Here is a 27,595-nt window from a genome sequence, read left to right as displayed (position 1 = left end):
TCGTATTATAATTAAATAAAAAAACATTTTCCATGTCACACTTCTCAGGCCATAAAAGAATATTAGCACTAAACATGTCTGGATGCTTGAGAAAAGGATGGTTGAAAATTTCATGAAAATGTTGCAGGAGTCAAAAGATAACGGTGTGTCATAATTTCTCTTGGCAGTGACTTTTTTTCTTGAAGACACTGTGGTGAGGAGCCTCATTTCCGCAGAGCTGACCAGACAGGATGCTGTAAATCAAGGTATTGAACTTTGACCCACGGAATGCAGTCGCCAAGGGCAACTCAGTGTGTGTCACCTCTACGGTGAAATGTTGGAGAGGAAGTGACTGCGACAGTCAAAATGACTCTCAGCACTTGGGTTGATGTTGCATGAATGTTCACAGTAGGAGGGGGCAAGTGCTGCAATTATGCATTTAGATGTTTAATTGTAGCTTCTAGAATATAGAAGTGAGAAGGCACATGCATTTGGGAGGATTGGTCTTTGATAATAGCATTCACCCAGATTAAGTGATCAGGGGGAGGCCAAGAAACCGTAAAGAAAGTGTGAAAACCTGTGGCCAGAGGCTAAGTCTATGTGAGTCACCTTATAAAACCTTTAAATGACCTTTTGCTGTTTGGTGTGACATTTGCATTCATTAAGTAGGTCACACAGTAGAGAAGACTGCATAAACCCTCAGACTCCATTTCAACCAACTCCCATAACACCATGCTTCTCTCATTTCATCACTATGCCCTCATTTCCAAATTTCACTCCACTTCTTTCTCTTTGCCTCTCAGGTTGCGTGGTGTAATTGTATTAATGCTTGCTAATGCTGCCTATAATGCTTTCTATTATGTTATGTTTATTTTTACTCCTCTTTTAATAAATCCCACATAAAGTCTCAAACTTTCACTCGGTCATGTTCACGGATTTGTTGAATTAGTCAACAAATTCTGAAAAAAAAATAATAATAATAAAAAAAAATAAAAAATAATAATCAGAATCAGAAAGAGCTTTATTGCCAAGTGTGTTTGCACACACAAGGAATTTGTCTTGGTGTTATGAGCTTCCAGTACAGAAAGTACAAACATAGTGCAGACAACATATAATTAAGGTGATAAAGAACACTAATGAAGAGAATATACAATAATTAAGGATAACAATAGTAATAAAAATAAAAATATACAGAAAAGAGACATGACCATAGACAGAACTGTGAATGTGCATGTGTCTTATGTACAGATGAAGGTTTGATGAGTATTTACAGATGTACAGTACCGGGGTGTGTTATGTGTTGTTCAGGTGGGATACGGCCTGGGGGAAAAAACTGTTCTTGTGTCTGGCTGTTCTGGTGCTCAGTGATCTGTAGCGCCGGCCAGAGGGCAACAGTACAAAGAGAGAGTGAGCTGGGTGTGAGGGGTCCAGAGTGACTTTCTTAGCCCTTTTCCTCACTCTGGAGGTGTAAAGTTCTTGGAGGCTGGGCAGAGGGGCACCGATAATCCTCTCAGCAGTCCTGACTGTCCGTTGTAGTCTTCTGATGTCTGTTTTGGTAGCTGAACCAAACCAAACAGTTATAGAAGAACATAGGACAGACTCGATGATTGCAGAGTAGAACTGTTTCAGCAGCTCCTGAGGCAGGTTGAACTTCCTTAGCTGGCGGAGGAAATACAGCCTCTGCTGGGCCTTTTTCACAATAGAGTCAATGTGATTGTCCCACTTCAGGTCCTGGGAGATGGTGGTGCCCAGGAATCTGAATGACTCTACTGAAGTCACAGTGCTGTTCATGATGGTGAGTGGGGGGAGAGCAGGGGGGTTTCTCCTGAAGTCCACTATCATCTCCACAGTTTTGAGCGTGTTCAGCTCCAGGTTAAGACTGCACCAGACAGCCAGCTGCTCAACCTCCTGTCTGTAAGCAGACTCGTCACCGTGCTTGATGAGGCCTATGACTGTAGTGTCGTCCGCAAACTTCAGGAGCTTGACAGAGGGGTCCTTTGATGTGCAGTCATTCGTGTAGAGAGAGAAGAGCAGTGGGAAGAGAACGCAACCCTGAGGGGCGCCAGTGCTGATGGTGAGAGTCCTGGATGTGAGTTTGCCCAGCCTCACTAGCTGCTGCCTGTCTGTCAGGAAGCTGGTGATCCACTGACAGATGGAGGAGGGCACAGAGAGCGGTCTCAGTTTGTCTGAGAGAAGGTCAGGTATGATGGTATTGAAGGCCGAGCTGAAGTCCACAAATAAGATCCTTGCATAATTCCCAGGTTTGTCGAGGTGTTGCAGGATGTAATGCAGTCCCATATTGACAGCGTCATCCACAGACCTGTTTGCTCTATAGGCAAACTGAAGAGGATCCAGCAAGGGTCTAGTGATGTCCTTCAGGTAGGCCAGGACCAGTCTCTCAAGTGACTTCATGACCACAGACGTGAGTGCGACAGGTCTGTAGTCATTAAGTCCAGTGATTTTGGTCTTTTTGGGGACGGGAATGATGGTGGAGCGCTTGAAGCAGCAGGGAACTTCACACAGCTCCAGAGATCTGTTGAAGATTTGTGTAAAGATAATAATATATATATATATATATATATATATATATATATATATATATATATATATATATAAATAAAATTATGAGATGAACCGCAAATTACTGACATTGAATTATTGATTCTGTTGACAATCCTACATTTATTTCATCAGTTACCAATCAAGAAGGACAACTAAAATATACAACATTCTATTTATTTTAAGCACACATTTTCCACTTTACATGCGCTCAAGCACTTTAGATTCTGATTGGCTGGATTATTACATTTTCAGTTACAGTTATCGTGCTTGGCCCTTATCTTACTCAGTACCTGTGGCTTAGGCAAAACAGCTAAAACGGTACTAACAAAGAACAAAAGACAGGAAAACAAAGCAAGGAAGGCCAACTTTACAGGAACACGGCCAGAAAGACAAAGACCTCCATCAAGTTTTCCTGAGTGATGGAAGGTGTGGTTAAAGATCTCGGTCTTCAAATCTATGTATAATATAAGAACCGAGAGGCCAGGGAAAAGAAGCCTGTTATAATATGCACATTTTTAATGTTAGAGAATATGAAACTGAGCATCAAAGCTTATGCAGATACTCCTGCCTCAGTACTTGTTCAGGTTTGGAGACCCAAGGGATTTAAGAGTGAACTCAGGTAGCTTTAAAGAAGTAATAAGAGGAACGGTTGTAGAACCAAGAAGAAAGCCTGTTTGCACATAAACATGGTTCGTTGTGCGATCAGTGATCAACATTGCGTTTAAATCAACAGGCACGAGTGTATTCTCACTTTCTGCTCTTGGGGTTAAAGGGATGGATCAGCTAAAAATTAAAATTCAGTCACCTTTTACTCATGTCATTCCAATCCCATATGACTTCTCTTGAACACAAAAGGAGATGTTAGGCAGGATGTTCGCATTCCAAATATAAGATAAGGGACTGGCAGAGTACCAATAAAAAAAAGTGACTCATACAATAGCTTTGAGTGAAAATTGGAAGTGAAATATTGTACACAAGCCATATAAGAGCTACTTTTATAAGGCTTTATAATTTCTGGAGCTTGACAGCCCTTTGTCAACATTCACTTACATAGTAAAAGAGCAGCGTGAACAATCTGGTGAGTAAATGATGACAGAATTTAAATTTTTGGATGAACTATCCCTTTAAGCTTCGGCATGCTGTTTTACCCCAGGTTCCTCTGAAATCTCCCAGGAATCACCCACATTGTGTTCAACAAAGGCACCAGTTGTAAATCCAGACTTCAGAGCGCGTGTCATGTGATGGAGGAGCTGTCTCTCATTTCCCTGCCATAGAGAAGGTCTCTCTGATATAGCAGCTGTTTCTCTGATGAGTTGGAGAATCTGGGAAACATTGTCTGGTGAGACCAAAGAGAAGCGGGGCTGTAATTATCACGGTAACCAACGCTAAAGCTGTTAAATTAAGCAGGCTAAACCTTCAGTCTGTTAATGAGAAATTTCTCTCCTTCTCTCATTAGAGGAGGTATTTATGAGGCGAGTCAAAACCGCACACCGGGGTCTGGAGAGTTATTTATTGATTGAGGGCATTTATCATACCTAAACATTCACTAAATAAAGAGTTATGCAGTTACAACGGAACTAATCAGGTCAGAACTACTCCACATACAAGAATACACTAAAGCCAGATTCAATTAATCATAACAAAAGAAAGAATATTCAAAATCCCCAAACCCAACAGTTTTGCCTGAGAAAGTGGTATAACTACATAAACACAAGGTTTGATGGTGAGGTCTGTTTGACAGCTGCCACAATTCCTGATGAGGTACAAAAGACGGAAAGCTTTGAAAGAGAGCATGAGTTCTGAATTATAATTAAATATCATGTGCCTTTTAAAAGAAAAAAAAAATTGAAACGGTGGACTTTTCCGTATTTTGTTTTGAAAATTTGACTGAAACAGCTGTCTGTTTTAGAACGAGGTAGCAAAGGGAGTTCTCGGCTCTCCTGAGACGCTTCAATGGGGATTTGTCAAGGCCTTGGTCTCTTGTTGGCTATAAACACAGGAAATGTACAGCTGGATCCAGCACTTAATATTGTTGACTATGTACTGTACAATGTACAGCACTCAAAATACATGACTAGACCTAAATGCAAAACATTCCATGTTGCTGTTCTCTAGATAGCGGTTGCCCCTAAAGTGACTGACAAGCATCAATGATGCACAAAGAATAAGACTGTATGCTAAGTAATGACTAGAACAGCTCCCCATTGAGACTTTATAAGGACTGGTAATGAAGAACCATGACTTATCAATAATATCTTAGCATTACTGCAGTGGGCTGCCGTGAAGAACTGTGGTAACAGCAGTGCTAGCAAATCTGACCTCAACCATATCAGTTTAAATAAAGATCAAGTGTGTCACTGTGCCAAGAGAGAATAAGAATGCTCTAGGAAACAAGGTCAAGTGATTGTTTTATACAATGGGATATAAAACCAAGCTGGCAGCCAAAGACCAACAACTGCAATGGCTTCATTTTGACCGAGTGAGTTTTTCCAGTGCTATGGACAATAAAGACGCACTCAAGTTCAAAAGGTGCAGTCACTTCAGTGACAAATTTAAAGAGGAATCTGTGTGACCAACTTGAACCTGTGGCGAAATCTGCAAGGGAATTTTTTTTTTCCCCCTCGTGTGAAATTCTAGGTCATGCAGTTTGCATATAATATGACTGGGTTTCACATGTGAAAATGTCTTAAATATGACCGCATTCGATATGAAATGTAAATTGCAATCATTTCTTCTCTATTGTGATGCATACATAAGTGAAACAGCAAAAAAAAAAATTATTGGCCAGCACTTGATTTTGTTCATCAGAATATTAAATCATTGGATTAAATCTTTGGATTGTTGTTTGCTAATTGCTGCAATCTCATGTGATTGACAGGTTTATGGCCCAGCCCTGGTGCCAATGTGCATGCCAAAAAGGAAGAGAAGAGATGAATGAAATAATGATAAATCACTTATAATAAACACCGCAAAATTCCATTAAAAAAATAAGAATTGTAAATTTTGATTTCATTGACTAATGTAGTAGTACACTTGTCTTCCATATGACGTACTGTATATACCCAAAGAATCTTCAGTGTCTCTGTCCCAAGATGGCCCACAATCCTCTTCTTCCTCCTCTTCTCCTTCCACAGCCTTCCACTCACCTAAAACAACCAGAGAACAAACATTTATACCCATTTACACTTAGTCACTTCATGCATTTGAATCGATCATATTGCTGTCTGATTGGGTACGCACAATCCATTCATACTTGGCAGCATAAATGCGTCTCCACATAACAGATATAAATCTGATCTACTACTCCCATACTATATGCAAACAAAGTTCACTTTGATGCTAATGCCAGCCAGTGAAATTTTCCACCTTAGTGTTTGAGATTTGTGGCCACTCTTTCTAGGTTTCATATCGATGAGTGTGAGGATCCTGCACTTCCTTATGCTGTCGTAGTTTATTTTAGGAAGATTAAAATTTACACGTGTGGCCTGAACAAGCAGATGCGTTTATACTTGGTCTTTTCATGATCCTGTAACTATGAAAAATGACCAAGTGTAAGTACCCCCTCAAAGGACCCTTAAACCACATAATCTGTCCAGCACACAGAAAAGACTAAATAAATAATAAGAACGTCCAAGTAAATTATTCAGTTTACATTCTTGATCCACACTGACTACCCTTGTTAGAAATTCCCTTGAGAAACAGGAAAAAAAACGAGATGTGGAAAGAGAGAAAAGTTAATTCACCTGTACACTAACTCAGCAAAAACTACGTCTTCAGCATTTGTCATAATCAGCTCCAACACCTTCTTTGTTTTGAAACAGGGATTGCTAGTGCACAAACATGCTCTTGCCCACCAATGCAGATGCTGAAAATCCACCAACACACATGAAACAAGCCTCCACTGTAAACACGGTTCCTCTTTGAATCTTCAGCAGTAAATTATGGATATTCTGGGTGTAACAGTGTGATAGACGAGGGCCCTGGAGTCCCATCAGGGTAAAACACAAAGCTTACAACTCTCGCCTTGAATGTGTGTGTGTGTGGAGGTCAAATGGAGTCAGCACCACACAAGGACACAAGCAGATGCTGAAGCACTCAGTCAATAACGTTTAGCCCCAAGACACTGTTGACCTCACCGGGAGGTCCGTATGAAATCGCACTTTACCGTCTGTATGACTATAATCTGCTCTACAGTCAAGGGAGAAATGATCTCTTTATAAGATGTATTACTGAGGTTTGCTTATTGATTATTCATAATGCTTCACAAAGTGGCTCTCTATGTCTCTGAATAATGTATAAGAGACTCAAATACATGGTATTAAAATAAAATGAGTCAACTTTAGGGCTTTTATTTGGGAAGTTCTGGAAAGTGGGACATCCTGTGTTTTTGTAATGATTAGTATAATGAGCATAATGAGAGTACGATGTTGGTGTGACAGTGCAAATTCATTAATCATGTTAAATTTGGCTTGCATTGATCATTCATCTAAGAGATAATAAGAGCTTAACCTGAACTTCATGAGCCAAATGTTATGAGGCCAAATATTTATCGTGCGGTGTTGGCAGCTGCCATAAATAACAAACAAAAAACAAAAACTCTGTAAAGAGTTTTCACATACAGTGCTTCTAAAGAATTTATAGTGAAAACATACTTGTTTTTTTATTTTTGTCATCTGTGCTTGTCATGTACAGAGTAATGTAAGTCTATGATACCTTCTCGTCTGTTTTATTGTCCACCAGGCGAAGTCTGCTCAATCCTTGCCAAAACATTAGAGGTCTGCTACATTTGGGGTATCTCTGTAAAAATGACAAATGACACAGAGTCAAAGTCATCATTGAAATGTTTGGGATCAGCAAGATTTTGAAAGACGTTCCTCACGCTCCAAGGCTGAAGGCAATTATTTGATAAAAAATCAGTAAAAACAGTAATATTGTAAAATATTATTACAATTTAAAATAAATATTTTCCATTTAAAATTACATACTAAAATTGTATTTATTCCTGTGATGGCAAAGCTGAATTTTCTGCAGCCATTACTATAGTCTTCAGTATCACACGATCCTACAGAAATTCACAGCTGTGCTTTTTCAGGATTCTCTGACGAATAAGAAGCTCAAAACGATTTATTGTCAAAGTTCAAAATATTTACTGTATATATACACACTGTCAATTTAGGTCAATATAATGCACCCTTGTAGAACTGAAGTATTAATTTCTTACAAATCTTTCTGACCCCAAACTTTTGAACAGTGAATAACTGACCACAAACGTTTTGTATGTGAATAATTCATGTGCTAAATTTATTTCTGAATGTTGAAATAATATATACGGTGTCAACTGAAAACACTTTTGCCCACCCAGCCCCAATTGAAAGTGTGCAAACTGCATTTAAAATCTGAAGTATGCACAGTGATTTAAGCACTAAATTCTCTAAAAAGAAAAAACTCCAGCATTATCAGCAAGAATGAAAGCTTTGCCTTCACCTTAAAGTAACTAGCTGTTGCCTGACATTTTTTGGCTCTTGACATAAACAGCATTTCACCACTGATTAACACTCTCACCACTCATCTCCACTGTCAATCCTACAATCAAAATGCAAGCCTGACACTCAGCTCTCATAGAACAGTAAAAGCACGTCCCTCCACTCATTCAGAGCACAAATAGTCTAATGCTTAGGGGTTTTGCCTTAAAACTGAAAACTCTGTCATCATTTACAGAAGAACATAAGGGTCAGTATATAATGACAGGTTTTACATTTTTGGGTCTAGTATTTCAACTCTATCCCCTCTCATGCATGAATGCCCAACGGCAAAAGGCCAAGCCACCTCCAAATGTAAACAATTACTCTTTGATTAAAGCTTTCCACTCCAAACATTGCACAGTGTTTACCCCGATAGAGCCCCTGATAAAATACCAGCAGACAGCCAAGTGCGTGTGTGTGTATTAGTGTTTGTCCACTGAAATGGTTTTCAGTGAACACATGATTATCTCAGACACACACAGTTTATAAGCAGTCCTGTGCTGTGACCTGGAGTTTGTAGCTGCACATATGCTGAACAGTGTGCTGTGTGCGTCTTCATCAGTGCTTAGTGTTACTCCAGCCTCCATGATACAGACTTTTTTTTGTCCAACTCTTAAATGTGACTAAAGGCACTCTCTTGTCCAATTCGGATGATGATGTCAGCACTCGGCTTGACTTGAATAAAATGTCTTTCTATACAAAGATCTGTATTTGTTATACTGAATAGCATGAGACAAAAATCCTCAAATATACAGTGAAATACAATAACATTTAACATTACATGACAAAAAAACTATTTAGTCTTTCAACAGTTAATTACAGTAAAATGTTGCATCCTTTTCATAGTGTTTAACTGTAATGGAGCCACTAAAGGCTGTCAGCACATCACTGAATAAAACAGCAGCAGGTGTTTTTGTTGTCGTTTAAAAACACTAGTTTAGCAACAGACACAAACAGATTTAACAGGGTATGGTTAGAATTGCACAGCTGTACCCAGGCCTAAATTAGACCGGACTGACTGCATGTCAAAAAGACGAGAAGCAAAATTATAGCTTTCAGCCCTGGACTCTGGTATTAAACTTCGGTTGGTGAGCTTCAGTGATGTCATTATTACCAGCCATGTGACCAAAAGGAAGAGGCCCTGCTCCAGTGATGTCTAATGAAAAGCCTTTTAAAAAAGCCTTTTTTAGGGTCAAATTATCTCAGCATTTGGCCCCAGTCTTTTACAGATGGGGCCATTTTCGAAGGTGAAGTGTGTAGTTTTTGATGTTTAAAATACTTGCCTAAAATATTGAAATATTATAAAATGCTTTGATTTTTAAAAAAGTCAGTCATAGGTTGACGTCCCAAAGAGTGCATACAGTTTGTCAAACAATGCAAAGAGCAACAGGATTGTTTAGGAAACCTGTTCAGAAACAATTCTGATTTGGGTCATAGTGGGTCATTAATTTCATTATGTAACTTATTTCCAAGTGGATTTTTTTAAATATTTTTTTAATTAAATAATTTAAAAAAAAATTAATCTCATTTAAGTGACAGAATTTTTCATTTTTGGGTGAACTATCCCTTTAAGGGTAGGAGTAGGGTCAATAGTGTAATTATAGATGTAGCTACAGAAATTAATTACAGATGAAATTACTGGACAGCATTTTCAAATATAAGTAAAAACATGTACACATTGTATTAAATTATTAATTTAAATAGCAGTTAAAGACACTCAATATAAAGTGGATCCAAATGAACTTTAACTGTACCAATGAATATTTCACAATAAGACAAGAAGAGTGCATTAAGAATGCTTTCATTTCATGTTGACTTTATGAATAAAGTTAAATGGCAGAAACTTAGGATTGAAGAATAAAGTGACGAACGAAAGTAAGGACTGGCCCTATGCTGGATAGACATATGTTTTGATGCTATTTCAAACCAACCATTTTATATTTAGCATTTCCATCACAACTCTTGTGTTTTTAAGCAAGAGTGAGTCACTTCTGAAAATGAATCTGAAGATCATTTGCCAGAGGCTAAGGATCTGTTTCACCCCATCATGTTAATATCGACTATAGTGGCACTTTGTCTTCTTCTCTAAATGCCAATCAATCAACCCCATAGTTCTTCAAATAAAATATTTATAAATTTAAATATATATTTCAATTTCTTGAAATTTATATGCAATCAAAAATAGCTGTTTTAAATAGTTCAAATGGCCGCAAGTGGTTAGAGCATAAAAAGTGGATAAAAAAGTCCCACCGAATACTGATTTAGATCCAGGTTCTTGATGCCAAAGTAGTGATGCCAATTTTTAAAAAAACCCCGGCTGAAAAACAGAGTCCCAGGACTCAGCAAGACCATTATTGGTTCAAGAGTCGCCACTACCCACTGAGCTTATTCACTCAATACAGATACTGTATCTGTCCTTGTTTCTCACACAATGGCTCTACTAGTAGGTCTTTGTAGAGTCACTGGAGATTCATGTCTTGACAAAAGGCCTTCACTCTGTCCATTTGCTTCGTGAGCGCTAACAGCCGACAGCTTTAATTTCCTCGCTTTTGTGTGAGTGTGTGCAAGTGTTTGAAAGAGAGGATCTGCAGCGCTGTATGTGAATAATAGATTCAAGCCCATGGGTTCCCCTAAGCAAGCTCTGCCTGTTTAAGTGAGAACAGCCTACGGAGACATCTATTATCCTCCTGTCCGTCTCTCCTTCTCACTTGTTCTCCAGCACCACATTAAAAGGCAAAAAAATTATTTCCTTTTTAGTGCAAGACAAGGTCTAACGAAGTACAAAATCGAACATCACATCCCTCAGGGAGCTGACATGAAAACCTTACATCCAGTTTTCGAGGCTATCTTGATCATATTTTTTCACCTTGGCAGACTGGACCTGCGAACAGAGACCCCCAACTGATTGCCCGATTAAAGCCAAGAGTGATCGGCCAACCACCAGAGAGCATTTTCACCAAAAGATCAAACTGACACCCGAATACATCTGGCTCTAAGAGAAAATGAAGACAGGATAGGAGAAATCAAGGAAGAAAGAGGAACAACAGAGGAGAACAGGGAGGAGAAATCCCTTCAAATTGATCCCATAGAGACCCTCAAGGTTTCATTTAAGAACCTGGATTAAACCCTCCAACAAATCACGGGATGTGAGGTAAGAGAGAGAAAGAAGAGGGGGGATGTGAATGAGAGATAATATGTCCTCTGGCTCACATAGAAAACCCCAGTGCTGATGGAACACCATCCCGGCGATAGAAACTAGGTTACAACTTCATAAATGTTGAAAATAATCCAATGCTTCGAAAAGTTTTCAAGATAATATAATGGATTAAAGTGTTATGCAGAAACTCCTCTGCAAAGTCCAGAAAATTAATATTTAAAAGAATCTTATCTTTTTCCAAATGCATCTAATTAAAATAAGTACGTGAACCAGAACCCACTGCCATACAAATATAGAGCAGAGTACTGAATTTCTAGAGGGATTGTGTCATTGAACAAGGTATAAAGACCACACGCAGGTATGAGTAACTCTCATAATCTTCTTGAGACTTTTGATGTTCTAGATATATCTGAACTCTGAGGAAAAACTAGTTGTTCCACAGAAGTTCTCAATGCAGCACCATGAGAACTTGTTAACACGTCTTTGTTTCCAGATGGGGCTCCAGTAAAAAGTGTAGAAGTCAGCCAAATAGATTGGACCTGGAGATTTTATGTCAAATATGCATCACACAATCAGCGAACGGTTTGTCTGATGTTTCAAGAACATTTTAATGGCCAAACTGCAGACACTCTCCTGCTAACAACACAAAATGTTAGCAAAAACACATGCACCCGAAGAATGAGAAAAATGGAGTGTGAGTGTGTGAAAAACATGAGCGAGAGGAGGATAAAAAATAAGTGCTGCTGTCCCTTGTGTGCTTTAACTCTCTGCTGGAGTTCCTGTTGATGGAGCTCTGTTATGCGGGATCCTCATGATACTGGGGGGTTTTCAGTATTCATTTGTTTGTTTGTCAACCGACAGTTCCTGGGCAAACCCCCTCATATGACTGCAACTATGAAACTATGTCATGTTTTGCCTGTCTAGTTACTGAGCAGCGGTGGTTTCCACAGCATGACGTGCTTCTCAGTGCTCCTCTGGTGTGGCAGTTAAACGGTGCAGGTTGACTTCCTTCAGCACCGCCATGATGAATGACCAACACTCAACATGAATAACTAAACAGCCACATAAATTAGCCAGTCACTACTAATATCATTACACCCACCCCCACCCTTTGCCAACAACACAAGCATTTCTGCTGATGCCTGCCTTGTGCTAAAAAGGAAAATCTGTAATTTTACCTCAACACAGTTTATTTAGTATTCTAAGCATTTAATTCAAGCTATATTCAAGTATTACTCTTCGTAAACTCAAATGCATAGAAAACAGCAGGTGAAACGATGTTAAGGGAATTCACCATTAGCAAAAGCCACAGGTGACCTCACTGTAAAGCCGAGACACATTACATGCTAAGCGTAGTAAATTGATTGTCCCCAGAGCAGCCACATCAGTACAGATAATTCTCAGTGCAAATAAAAAGCTGCAGAATGTAAAAATAAAACTCCAATCCAGGCAAAATTGAAATGTTTTTGGATAGACATTAAATCAGAATCAGAATCAGAATGAGCTTTATTAGCCAAGTATGTTTACACATACAAGGAATTTGTTGAAGTGACAGAAGCTCTACAGTGCAACAGAAAGACAGCAACAGGACAGGACACAGATAATAAAAGAATAATATACAAATATCCAAATAGGCAATGTACAAAGCAGCAAAAACACAATATATAATATAAACAACTATGTACGTACAGGTCAAGTATGTGCAAATTAGAAATTAGAAAATAAAAATAAAATAAGTGAGTATGGTGAATGGATAATGTATTATAGTTGTGTGTTCCAAATCTATTGTTGAGTGTTCATGAGATGGATTGCCTGAGGGAAGAAACTGTTCTTGTGTCTGGTCGTTCTGGTGCTCAGAGCTCTGTAACTTCGACCGGACGGTAACAGTTCAAAGAGGGAGTGTGCTTGATGTGAGGGGTCCAGAGTGATTTTACTAGCCCTTTTACTCACTCTGGATACAGTTTTTGGAGAGTGGGGAGGGTTGTACCAATGATTCGCTCAGCAGTCCGGACTATTCTCCATAGTCTTCTGAGGTCAGATTTGGTAGCTGAGCTGAACCAGACACTTATTGAGGTGCAGAGGATGGATTCAATGATGGCACAGTAGAGCTGTTTCAGCAGCTCCTGTGGCAGGTTGAACTTCCTCAGCTGGCGAAGAAAGTACAACCTCTGCTGGGCCTTTCTGACAATGGAGTCTATGTGAATATCCCACTTCAGGTCCTGGGAGATGGTGGTGCCCAGGAATCTGAATGACTCCACTGCAGTCACAGTGCTGTTCATGATGGTGAGTGGGGGGAGAGCAGGGGGGTTTCTCTTGAAGTCCACAATCATCTCCACAGTTTTGAGCGTGTTAAGCTCCAGGTTGTTAAGACTGCACCAGACAGCCAGCTCCTTAACCTCCTGTCTGTAAGCAGACTCGCCACTGTCCTGGATGAGGCCGATCAGTGTGGTGTCGTCTGCAAACTTCAGGAGCTTGACAGAGGGGTCTTTAGATGTGCAGTCGTTGGTGTAGAGGGAGAAGAGCAGTGGGGAGGGTACGCAGCCCTGAGGAGCTCAAGTGCTGATGGTACGAGTGCTGGATGTGAATTTACCAAGCTTTACTAACTGCTATCTGTCTGTCAGGAAGCTGTTGATCCACTGACAGACGGAGGTGGGGACGGAGAGCTGGGTTAGTTTATTCTGAAGGGTTTCCGTGATGATGGTGTTAAAAGCGGAGCTGAAGTCCACAAACAGGATCCTCACATAAGTTCCTGGTCTGTCCAGATGCTGCAGGATGAAGTGCAGTCCCATGTTGACTGCATCATCCACAGACTCGTTTGCTCTGTAGGCAAACTGCAGGGGGTCCAGTAAGGGACCAGTGATGTCCTTCAGATAAGCCAAAACCAGTATTTTAAATGATTTCATGGCTACAGACATTAAGGCCACAGGTCTGTAGTCATTAAGTCCAGTAATTTTGGGTTTCTTTGGAACGGGGATGATGGTGGAGCGTTTGAAGCATGAGGAAACTTCACACAGCTCCAGTGATCTGTTGAAGATCTGTGTGAAGATGGGGGCCAGCTGGTCAGCACAGATTTTCAGACAGGCTGGTGACACACCGTCTGGGCCTGGTGCTTTCCTTCTTTTGTTCTTCCTGAAGACCTGGCACACATCTTCGCTGATTTGAATTGTAGGTGTGGGGGAGAGGAGGGTTGCTGGAGGTGTTAATGGTTGTGTGGAGAGGTGTTCAGGGTGGGTGTGGGGTGATTTTTCAAAATGACAATAAAACTTGTTCAAGTCGTCTGCCAGGTGTTGATTCTCCAGAGTGCTGGGGGATGGTGACTTGTAACTGGTGATATCCTTCATTCCTTTCCACACTGAAGCAGGATCACTGGAAGAAATTTTTTTCCTTAGCTTGTCAGAATAAATCCTCTTTGCCACTCTGATCTCCTTTTCCAGTGTGTATTTGGCCTGTTTGTACAAGACTTTATCCCCCTTTCTGTAAGCATCTTCTTTGGCCTGACGGAGCTGTCTGAGTTTTGCAGTGAACCATGGTTTGTTATTGTTGTAGATTAGATGAGTCCTGGTAGGAATGCACATATCCTCACAGAAACTGATATATGATGTTACAGTCTCTGTGAGCTCGTCCAGATCGATGGCAGCGGCTTCAAAAACAGACCAATCAGTGAGAGAGAAACAGGCTTGTAAATCCCGCTCGGTTTCATTAGTCCATTTTTTAACAGATCTTAATACAGGCTTTGCAGATTTAAGTTTCTGCCTGTAGGTCGGAATAAGATGAACCAAACAGTGAACCAAACATCCTTTACTGTTGTGTAACAGTGATCCAATATATTACTGCTGTCTGTATTTTGGCAGTTCACGGGAGAGATTTGATTTATTAAAGTCCCCGAGAATGATTAAAACAGAGTCCGGGTGTTGTTGCTTACTCTCTGTGATCATATCAGCGAGTTTCTGTAAAGCTGTGCTCACGTGCGCTTGCGGTGGAATGTAGACACTCACGAGAATGAACGAGCAGAACTCCCGCGGCGAATAGAACGGCTTGCAGTTAATGAAGAGCATTTCTAGATCAGAACAGCACATCTTCTTTAACACCGTTACATCTGTACACCACCTCTCATTGATGTAAAAGCATGTCCCGCCGCCGCGCGTTTTCCCCGTTGATTCCATGTCCCGATCTGCTCTGATCAGCGTGAAGTTAGGCAGATGAATCGCGCTGTTCGGTATGTCGCCATTTAGCCAGGTTTCCGTGAAACACAGAGCAGCAGAGTTAGAAAAATCCTTGTTCGTCCGGGAGAGCAGAAGGAGTCTGTCCGTTTTGTTGTGTAGAGAGCAGAGATTCGCCAGATGGATGCTAGGCAACGCTGTTCGAAATCCACGCTGACGAAGCTTCACGAGCGCTCCCACTTTCTTCCCCTGCCTGCACCTCCTGTAGCGTTTGATCCGAGCTACAGCTCCCCCAACTACAATGTCCAGCAAAACATCCGAAAAATCAAGATCCGGTAAAAGATTTTGTGGTGTGTTCTGCCGAATGTTCAGCAGGTCATCCCTGGTAAAACTGATCTTATTTGAAAAACAAAAAACAGGAAAAACAAACAAAAACAGTACAAACACTGGAGAGCAACGCACAACAGCTGCCATCAGCGGCGCCATCTTGGTTGATGGATAAAGATAAAGCCTAATTTTTGTATACATAATATAATTTTTTTTCTTATGTTAACAGAGATATTTTAAATTTTAAAAATATTTCACATTATTACTGTCTACTGTATTTTGATCAAATAAATTCAGCCTTGGTGAGCAGAAGAGACTTCTTTCAAAAACATTTTTGTTTTTATGATCTTTAATCTTTATTGTATAATGCAGTGAACAAAATATTTACTTAGTTGTAAAGCTAATATTATAAAACCGACAGTTCTTATTTTAAATTCTGACTGAATGAGCAATATTCAAATCTTGTTAAAGGGATAGTTGACCCAAAAATGAAAATTCTGTCATTAATTACTCACCCTCATGTGGTTCCAAACCCGTAAGACCTTCGTTCATCTTCAGAACACAAATTAAGATATTTTTGATGAAATCCGCAAGATTTCAGACTCTGCATAGACAGCAACACAACTACCATGTTCAAGGCCCAGAAAGGTAGTAATGACATTGTTAAAATAATCCATCTGTTCAACCTTGAATGGAAGCAGAGACTGACATGGAAGAGAATAAATTGTTGAATAAAATCAGTATTTTTGAAAAATATTCTTGTAGCATCATACAATTATAGTTGAACGACTGATGTCACATGGGCTATTTAATCGATGTCCTTAGTTTCAGGGCCTTGAATGTGGTAGTAGCGTTGCTGTCTATGCAGAGTCAGAAAGCTCTCAGATTTAATCAAAAATATCTTAATTTGTGTTCCGAAGATGAACGAAGGACTTATGGGTTTGGAACGACATGAGGGTGAGTAATTACTGACAGAATTTTCATTTGTGGATGAAATATCCCTTTAAATAGTCTATACACACACAAACACACACCTGTGACCACATATCAACTCAATTCTATATTAATGTGACTCAGGCACAGTAAACAACTACGTAGGCCTAAATGTGTGAACAACAAAAGTTTCAACTAAAGGTCCTCATCTTCATACGTCTCTATAGGCCTAAATTGTTATAAGCTAGCTCGTAGCCTATTGACCAATGAGCAGAACAACAAAAAACAGCATTTGTCCCCATGTGAATGAGAAACCGAAAGCTCCATGTTATGATAATCACATCCTCTGTAAAAGAACTGGTGGGACACATCAGTAAGGACTAACGCTGACTCATGTCTTCCGCTTTCGTACATGCTTCCTTGTTTTGTCATGGTGATTTACTGCAACTTCCTGAATATGTTGAAAGTAGCCAGAGTGGGCATGAAAGAGTCAGTGAGTGTGAAGCCAATTTGACTTAATTATTATTTGTTGTAGTAGACTTTACTTTCCCTAAACTATGCATCATAATTTAGTTTTAATTTGGCTGAATTTTGTTCAAGCCTTGAGTAGTTTAGGAAAACATTTCTGGGTAAGGCTAAATATAGTCAAGCTTTGTGAGGTGAATTAAGAGACCCTGTAAGATCAGCCTGCTATGTGGAGAGGTAAAATTCACAGATCTTCTCAAGACAGACCTCATTCTTGTCCTTTTATGAACAATGTCTCATGACTTAATCCTGTGGCTGCTTTTCTGTTTATCATAAAACCAGCATTGACTCTACGGAGGGCATATGCTCTTACTCAGTACTATGTAAAAGGACAGGAAGTTTCCAACTACAATGCAGAATGTAAGCGTGAATTAGAGAGGAAGAGACTCGGTCATTGTGTCACGCTCAGATCGAGCAGCAGTGTCATAATCACACATACTGAAGCAGCAGAGGGCGAACATCTCTCGCTATCAGCTGCTCTGCACTATGGCTTTATTTAGTCGTGGGAGTTAGGAGGATATCCGGTGGGTGGCGGCCACTTCCTATGCGAGACCGCAGGTTAAGCTTTGGTCACAGGTTTGTGTAGCTCTGCTCGGAAGCAGGTAGCATGCATTGTATCTCATGCTACTAGAGTATTGTTAAAACAATCTGTATTGTTAAAAGCGCTATATAAATAAAGGTGACTTGACTTGACTAGGCAGGAGTGCTTTCTACTGATTGCACAAAGAGCAAGACTGCCACGGCACTTTACAGCTGGCAGTCTGGGAAATCTTTTTACAATATGCTACTGATTTATGCAACAATTTATAAGGTTGGGAAACCAAGAGCTCATTCTCATTCAGAACGGAGTAAAAAAATAAATAATGTAAAGAAATAAATGTAAACACTAGGGTGAAGGGTAAACACTCCATTTTTTTATTGGAAATGTTAACCTCTCACCCCCTTGTTTGTTTCTCCACTAGAAGTATGTAATGTATGCAAAATATCATCCAGATAATTTGTTATTTAGGGTATGCTCAAAGAATGTATCTTTTTATTTTTTATCAGAGTAGAAGTATGCAGAACTGAGTATGGGTTACCATACTTTGCAACATGTCACGACAATGGCCGAACACACTTTTTCGTTATTCTTCCTAAATGAAGATCCTGGTACCTGGGTAAACAATGCAAGAAAGAGGAGTTGCAAAGAGGTGTATCCAAGAGTACATCTGACTCCTCTAAAAGATGGAAGAACAAGTGCAGTTCATTATGCAGATTGTCAGAGAGCACCAAAATCTGTTTCCAGTTTCTGCGGCTGAAGCACATGTCCAATTGTTATCATGTCCAGTTTTTCATCTGCAGCATTGTAATTTAACTTAAAAAATATTTTATACCATTTATACGTTTTATTCCTTAGATAGGAAGTGGATATGGAGCAAAGTGGGAGAGAGAGAGAGAGGGGGGGGGGGGGGGTGAGATCGGGAAAGAGACTGGCACTTGAACTCGGGACAGCTGAAGCGCAACGGTGCTACATGTCAGCGTGCTGCTGTCGGCGCCAACATAATTTAATATATGTGACCCTGCACCACAAAACCAGTCATAAGTAGCACTGGTATATTTGTAGCAATAGCCACAAATACATTGTATGGGTCAAAATTATAGATTTTTATTTTATGCCAAAAATCATTAGGATTTTAAGTAAAGATCATGTTCCATGAAGATATTTAGTAAATTTCCTACTGTAGGTATATCAAAATGTAATTTTTTAGTAGTAATATACGCTGATAAGAACTTAATTTGGACAGCTTTTACCCTCTATGGTACCGTGTTGCCTCCAAGCAACACAACATATTTTTGTTTTTTTAAATAAAATGAGGCACTCTTTCATTGATCAATGCTGTCTCAGGGAAGTAGAAGTCAAGTACCAATAAATGAACATACAAAAAAAGTGGTCACTTGACCCACAGGGGTCCTTTTTGTTTCCACTTTCAGGACGTGCGCGTCACATGACTCCGTATTTTGTCCAATGAAAAGTGCATTTTTCTTCCATTTCCATACATATAATTGCCTACAAAAATCTTAGTCACCTTCATTGGAAAGTAAAGAAGTATTTTCAAAATCTTTACATAATATTTCATCAAATGTATCAAAGGAAATTACAAAAAACTGCATGTTGCCTTAAGGCAACATTGTACCGTAATGGAATCGCATAAGGACATGCAGGCATACTAGGTTAGAATACAAGTATATGATATTTGTAAGGAAAAGGGTTAGAATTATCTAAATGTATCAGAATGTTTGCATGATTTTGTAATGCATTTGCAAGAATAGTAATTATCATACTATATCTGCACATATTATGATTTTTCTGCATACTATATCTGCACATATTATGATTTTTCTGTAGAGTTTGTTTCCTCAGCTTTCACAAGCAATGAGGCATCATTAGTGAAGTAAGAGATTTTGTATACATGTGCTTATGTGTGTATGTGCATGCTTGTAAGGATAAAGTGCATATTAGTATAAGGTTATGATGATTTTAATTTTTTTACTTTGAAACAACACTGATTATAATATTTTGGTATGACAGCAGATATGAAAGTTTAGTTTTATTTGTTAAAAGATTATTAAAAGATAATGATCGATTGCTGATCGATTGCTTCTGTCTGTCCCTGTCTGTCGTGCTGCTGAGAGGTTTGCGATTGTAGCTCTGTGTAGCTTCGCTTTTCTGTTGAATCTTACTTTCACTCTCTGTTGTTTAAAGTGATAATATATAACTTAATTCCCACCATATTTGTGGTATTATCTATCAAACTAATTTGATCGTTCGCGTTTTAAAACCGCGAATGCAGCGCGCGTGCAGCGCGTTAGCATTCGTTAGCCGTTTAGCTTGTCACTCGCAGTTCCATTCGCGTTTCTATTCGCGCCTATTATTGTTTTCTTTTTTCTTGCTCCATTTTTCATGAGTTCATCAAACAACAGTGGTAAGCAAATCATTCTTTAATCATGGTGAGTAATGGCTTCTTCTCCTGCTATTGTTGTTTGCACTGTTTGCCACATGTACACACATGTGATAAATGGGATAAATGCAGGGAAATAGTTAGGCTGACAGAGAAGATTTCAGAATTAGAGACACGCATCCAAATTTTAGTTGAGGACAGTACGAATGTGAGGGCTGTAGATACTGCTTTGGATGCGACTAGCTCAGGGAGTCCTGTACATTGTTCGGTTCCGGTAGAGCCCGTGCAGCAGGTCAACTGGGTGACTGTGAGGCGGCCTAGTCGCAGGTCAAAATACCGCTCTTCCATTCCGATCAAAACATCAAACAGTTTCTCCCCACTCAGTGACGCACCCACTGAGAAACCTGATGAAAGTGCTCTAGTTATTGGCGATTCTATTGTACGGAATGTGAAAATAGAGACACCAGCCACCATAGTCCAATGTTTACCGGGAGCCAGAGCGCCTGACATCTTGGCAAATTTAAAAGTGCTGGCTAATGCTAAACGTAAATTCAGTAAGATTGTTATTCACGTCGGCGCTAATGATGTTCAACTTCGCCAGTGGGAGATCAATAAATATAATGTTAAAGAGGTGTGTGAACTTCAAGTACGATGTCAGACACTGTAATATGCTCTGGTCCGCTCCCTGCTTACCGGGGTGATGAGATACAAAGCAGACTGTCGTCACTCAAAGGCTGGATGTCTAAGTGGTGCCCGCAGAATAACATAGGTTTCATAGACAATTGGAAGAATTTTTGGGGCAGACCTTACCTGGTGAAAAGATATGGTCTTCATCCCTCTTGGGGTGGTGCCGCTCTTCTCTCTAGAAATATGGCACATAGTCTTAGAGTTCGTACTTGACTAACTGGGGCCCAGGTCAGGAAGCAGACAGACTGGCTAAACCAACTGTCTGCTAGCTGCCTCACGTCACAGAAGTCAGTTAATTCTCAGCACATAGAGACTCTTTCACCTAGATATCAAACTATAGAGACTTTGTCTGCTCCCCGAACTAGAAAATACAGAAAACATCCAAACCAAAGTAAGAGCAACAATTTAATTGATGTTCAACAAATAAAAAACAGATATAATACAGATAAACAAATTATAAAGCTTGGCTTATTGAATATTAGATCCCTTTCTTCAAAAGCACTTTTTGTAAATGATATGATCACTGACCATAAACTAGATGTGCTTTGTTTGACAGAAACCTGACTAAAACCAGATGACTACATTACTTTAAATGAGTCCACCCCCCAAGATTACAGTTACAAACATGAACCGCGTCCAAAAGGTAAAGGGGGAGGTGTTGCCACAATTTATAGCAATAGTTTCAGTATTTCTAAGAGGTCGGGTTTCAAGTACAATTAGTTTGAAGTAATGGTGCTTCATATAACTTTATCCAAAGAAACAAGTGTTAATGATAAATCCCCTGAGATGTTTGTACTGGCTACTGTATACAGGCCACCAAGGCACCGTACAGACTTTATTAAAAAAATTACTGATTTTCTATCTGAGGTAGTGCTGGCTGCAGATAAAGTCTCAAATGATATCTCAGATCATTATCTAGTTTTGTGTATATTCCATATAGCTAAAGCTGTAAAGCCAACTCCTTGTTACAAATATGGTAGAACCATCCCATCTACCACAAAAGACTACTTTATAAATATTCTTCCTGACTTATCTCAATTCTTCAGCATATCCAATAGCTCAGAACAACTTGATGATGTAACAAACTATTGACTCTCACTTTTCTAGCACCATCTAGTCCAACACCGTGGTATAATAAGCACACTCGGGCCCTAAAGAGAGCAGCCCGGAAAATGGAGTGCAGCTGGAGAAAAACAAAATTAGAGGTATTTCGTATTGCTTGGCGGGAGAGTACCCTATCCTACAGAAAAGCATTAAAAACTGCTAGATCTGCTTACTTTACGTCTCTTTTAGAAGAAAACAAACACAACCCCAAGTATTTATTTAATATAGTGGCTAAATTAACAAAAAATATAACATCAAATATAACTCTCATTAAAAAAACACAACTTGACCCCAAAGAACTAATTAATTACAGACCGATCTCGAATCTCCCGTTTCGGTCAAAGATATTAGAAAAGGTAGTATCACCACAACTATGTTACTTCTTAGAGAAAAATAATATATGTGAGGATTTCCAGTCAGGTTTTAGACCATATCATAGTACTGAGACTGCTCTCATTAGAGTTACAAACGTCCTGCTTTTATCATCTGATCATGGTTGTATCTCTCTATTAGTGCTACTGGATCTTAGCAACGCGTTTGACACTATCGACCACAACACTCTTTTAAATAGACTAGAAAATTATGTTGGCATTAGAGGAAGTGCACTGGCATGGTTCAAATCGTACTTATCTGACCGCCATCAATTCATGGCAGTAAATGAAGTGGAATCATACCAATCACAATTGCAGTACGGAGTACCTCAAGGCTCAGTACTTGGCCCCTTACTTTTCACGCTTTACATGTTACCCTTGGGAGATATCATTAGGAAACATGGTATTAGCTTTCACTGTTATGCTGATGATACCCAGCTCTATATTTCTTTGCGACCTGATGAAACGTACCAATTTGCAAAACTAACGGAATGTATAATTGATATCAAAAACTGGATGACTAGCAATTTCTTACTGCTAAATTCTGAAAAAACAGGTGTGTTAATTATTGGACCAAAAACTTTTGCATGTAATAACCTAGATCACTGTCTAATACTTGATGGCTGCTCTGTAAATTCTTCATCATCAGCTAGGAACCTAGGCGTACTTTTTGATAGTAATCTTTCCTTCGAAAAACATGTTTCAAAGCATTTGTAAAACTGCATTTTTCTATCTTAAAAATATATCTAAATTACAACCGATGCTCTCAATGTCAAATGCAGAAACATTAATTCATGCATTCATGACCTCGAGGCCAGATTATTGTAATGCTTTATTGGGAGGTTGTTCTGCACGTTTAATAAACAAACTCCAGCTGGTTCAAAATGCAGCAGCTAGAGTTCTTACTAGAACCAGGAAGTATGACCACATTAGCCCGGTTCTGTCAACACTGCACTGGCTCCCTATTAAACATCGTATACATTTTAAGATCTTGCTAATTACCTATAAAGCCCTGAATGGTATGGCACCTCAGTATTTGAGTGAGCTCTTATCGCATTATAGTCCTTCACGTCCACTGCGATCTCAAAACTCTGGCCATTTGATAATACCTAGAATATCAAAATCAACTGCGGGCGGGAGATCGTTTTCCTATTTAGCACCCAAACTCTGGAACAATCTACCTAACACTGTTCGGGAAGCAGACACATTCTTTCAGTTTAAATCTAGATTAAAGACCCATCTCTTTAACCTGGCTTACACATAATACACTATCGCATTTCTATAATTCAAATCCGTTAAAGGATTGTTAGGCTGCATTAATTAGGTCAACCGGAACCCGGGAACACTTCCCAAAACACCTGATGTACTTGTTACATTGTTAGAAGAATGGCATCTACGCTAATATTAGTCTGTTTCTTTCTTATTCCGAGGTCACTGTAGCCACCCAGATCAGATGGTGGATCAGCACCTATCAATGATATCCTCATTGATATCATATTCCTTACTTTAGAGGCAATGTTCTCAATATTTATTTTTTTGCACCCTTTGATTGCAGATTTTCAAATAGTTACATCTCAGTCAAATATTGTCCGATCCTAACAAACCATACATCAATGGAAAGCTTATTCAGCTTTCAGATGATGTATAAATCTCAATTAAAAAAAATTGACACTTATAACTGTTTTTTTTTTGGTCCAGGATCACCATTTTAAGCCTATCACTGTTCTGTGTTCTCGTTTTTAACCTAATTCATAGTGTACTAATGGTTTTGTATAATTATTAATTACATGCTATTATTGTCATTAAGACAGAATTTCATCTTTTTTGAGCACACACCAAACGTAGTCCAATCTCAGCAAAATTTGCTTTGTTTCTATTTCTGGGTGGGTGAGAGCAGATTTAAAAAGTGCCACCCTAACACACTTGACTATTTATATACTTTACTATTATTATACTAAACAAAGGATACTATTAGATATCCTCCCCAAAAATGGATTGGTATTTGTTTGTTTATAATTATAAACAATAATATAATTTTATTATAGTATTGTGACGAGTCGACTGCCTCCCCCCTTTATTATCATCACCACCCCGTTCCGTATTCGCCGCCCTTCACCAGGCTCCCGACGGGAGTGGGTATGTGTGAGAGGAGGGGCGTGATGAGGCGCACCTGATGTGTATAGAATGCCGAGCGTGCCTCTCCTCGAGAGACCGGTCTCTTCCCCGTGCATGCACGCTGGTGTCCTCGTGGGTCCAGGAAGGGAGCGTTGAGAGGATTCCCGCACCGCCAAAGACGCGAGCTGCCGGACCCGCAGTCCGGCTAGAGCCGAGCACCTGTGAGACGGCTGACGGGCCAGGATGCCGGGCCGTCGAATCCCCCGGAAGTGCCGAGGACGGACGTTGGACGAAGCCGCTCAGGAGAAGCCGCCGCCACTCGCGCCCCGGCCCCGAGAGGGGAGCGCGTGCCGCCACTGGACTCCGCCCCTTCCCTGGACCCTTCCCTTCCGAACAGTGCCTCCCTTCCCGAACCCCGCAGCACAACGAGGACACCAGATCCCCTGTTTATTTTGGCCACTTTTACCCCCTTTTGGACACTTTATTTGATTATTTTGTGTAATAAAAACCTCTCAGAGGCTTGACGCCACACCCACTGTGTCTGTCGTTTGCTCCTCCCGCCACAGTATATTATGAACTAATATTAAAAACTAGATTTTTACCAAAAAAGTGGTTCTTCCTAAAAAGCATTTATCAAAGAAACATTAATGGTGGTGTTAACACGGTCTTTAACGAATTGGAACCAATAAAGTTCTTATGTTTCCCTAATAAACTTAGGGAGAGACTAAAAGGTCCAAAAAGGATTGCCTTGGCCAAAATGCTCTTTAAAATGTTGTTGCTCTGTTTTACTGATTACGCAAGGGTATTCGCTAAAGTTCAAATGCAATGCAACATTAGAAAAATACACAATCATATCCTGTTGAGATGAACTGCACCTGTGCAGGCAGGCACCTAAAAACATAGAAAAGCTTCCGGTTTCATCTCTGTACGGAACTGCTCGCTCAGTTCTGCTCGTTCTGGTATTTGGCTCCGGCACAACAGGGGGGCAGCAGTGACTTGACTCTCTTCACAGTTTAAGAGGTTTCAGAGGCTGGGAATGATTACTGCTCACGGGGCAATTAGTCAGTACACCATGGGACTATATTTAGACTATCTCAGCAGGTCCATCACTGGGTCAGGCCCAAATAACATTGCTGTTTGTTCCGTTCAGCCCTGTGTTTCCATTTACACAAACTAGCGTTTTTTGGTCAAAGCGGGGGTGACCGCACATCCAAAGCTCTCTCCCTCTCTCTATCTCTCTCTCCCCATCCATCTGTCAGGTGCTCAGAGAGAAAAAGAGTTGGAAGAGAATCCGTGGGAAAAGACAGTGAACGGGACAAAGAGGGGAGATGAACATCAGGATTATAAAACACGAACCATACTATGTGTCTTTTATTGGAAGTGTGCAGTTAAAGCATGCTGATAAGATTATTTTCTGATCCTACAAGGATTTTACTGTTGGGAAAGAGAAAGTAATATAAGAAATAAATATGAACTAGCAGATAAGTCTTTTTTTTCTCCTCTAAAGGTTCAAAGTGAATCTTCAACAGGATGTATCAAGTGTCATGTGACTATGTTGCACTAAACCATCTTTATCGCTAAGATTGATCACAGGCCACCTCTGCTGTATCAGAGCCTTTCATCTCTTGTTATGGTAACATGAGTGACAGCTCCGAAATCCAATGACAAGCCTTTAAATTCTTCTTCCTCCCTATGAGGTGGACGAAATGCAGAACTGCCTCATGATAGTCTGGTTCTAAATTATTGCTTGAAGTACGTGAGAAGACAACATTGTTCACTTGAGCACTAAAAATTGAGTTCCACCAATCAACTTGGACTTACTCTGAGCGAAATGACTGGTATAGATTTCTCAAATAACTGTTTTCCCATGCCTGCGATCCAGGAAAGCTGAAAAAGAAACCACGTTTCACCACCACTGTTGTCAGGAGGCAAAACGCAGAGATTTTTATCCTTAAAAACAGGAGGTTCGCCCACACTCTCACCTGGGATCTCTCTTGGCCAGTGTAAGGAAGCCAGGAGGTTATGGGAGCCTGGGAATGTTTAGTATGAAGAAAGTGATCCGAAAGGAGCTGGAGCTGGGGGAATTGGACAGGAAACATGGAAAGTAACCCTTTCCTGTCTTAAGAGGGTGAGAGAGAAGGGAAAAAAATGCTAGAAAAACAAGGCATTAAGGATTTGACTTATTTCCACACTAATGCAAGGTTGGAGACCTGTCAGCATAGGTACGGACAGCAGCCGGGAAATAATAAATGCTGATATTATGAAAAACATGGAAACAGGCTGAGTCAAAAGACTCCATTGTGACCATTTCATTTTCCACACGGTGCAAGACACCAAAACAGTTTATATTTACTTAATTTAAAAGCATAGTGATTCATTACAATCCAAGAAAAAGACCTAGACAAAAATTTTTGGGGTGAAAATCTGGAAAAATGTGTTAAACGGAGTTGAATGTACTTTTATTGGTAGCTGAATGCATAATGAAATTAACCATAACGACGTAGCCTTTTGAATGACACACGTACAAATTCTGCAGGTTTCTGAGGGCAGCGATGCCGTGTGGGCCTGTCCATCAATAATCAAAACACAATATTAGTAACTTGCACTTGAATGATATAATGACCAATGAGGTGCAGTGCTGTTTCCGAGAGTTATTTCAAGGCAGAGAACTAGTGGAAGAGAACGGACACAGGGGAGATAAGAAGATAAGAAGTTAAGCGCTGCATTGTGTTCTTATCGATTTCTATAAATATTTCAAATCAATTCATGTATTCACTGCCCAGAGCATTTCTTTTCTTTAACTCTCTGGCCAGAGGACATTTCTGCATGATATTGAACGTGACAAACATTACCTATGACAGCTCAGGAAACAGCTGGGCTTCATAAAGTAGTCAAGCAATGATCACAATCCTGCACATGCTGTGTCACATGATCACTTCCTATAAGGGGAAGAGCCTATGGTAATAAGGACAAAACATCAAGGTCCGATGGTTTTTAGGATGTTACAGAAAGAACAAGCGCTTACAGAATACAATAGTGCAAGCAAAAATGACAAGGAATAGTCTAGTTCAGGGGTCTGCAACCCACGGCACGCAGAGGGATAATCGCTGGCACGCGAGCAACAGGGAAAACTGCATACTGACGTACATTTTGATGTAATAACTTCTCATAATCACACAGCCTGTTAGGAGCTATAAATGCTATTAAAGTGTGA

General features: G+C 39.9%; 1 protein-coding gene across 8 annotated transcripts in view; it reads right to left on the bottom strand.

Moving 5' to 3' along the window:
* Nucleotides 1-27,595, bottom strand: part of LOC306857826 (zinc finger protein 438-like) — a 64,861-nt gene that overhangs the window by 18,951 nt on the left and 18,315 nt on the right. For 3 of the 8 annotated variants that reach the window (XM_079398024.1, XM_079398031.1, XM_079398028.1), the window contains exon 2: nt 5,604-5,687. The exons of 1 other annotated variant lie outside the window; for it this stretch is intronic. The gene's annotated coding sequence lies outside the window, so the exon portion shown is untranslated. Of the gene's footprint in view, nt 1-5,594; nt 5,688-7,254; nt 7,339-27,595 lie in introns of all 8 variants that reach the window. 4 more of the 8 variants (XM_079398026.1, XM_079398022.1, XM_079398027.1 and 1 more) reach the window with 3 other exon arrangements.

This window comes from Barbus barbus (genome assembly GCF_936440315.1).
Source record: "Barbus barbus genome assembly, chromosome: 38".
NCBI lineage: Eukaryota > Metazoa > Chordata > Actinopteri > Cypriniformes > Cyprinidae > Barbus > Barbus barbus.
The sequence above is the reverse complement of the archived record's forward strand: the minus strand, read 5'-3'. Positions and strand labels throughout refer to the sequence as shown.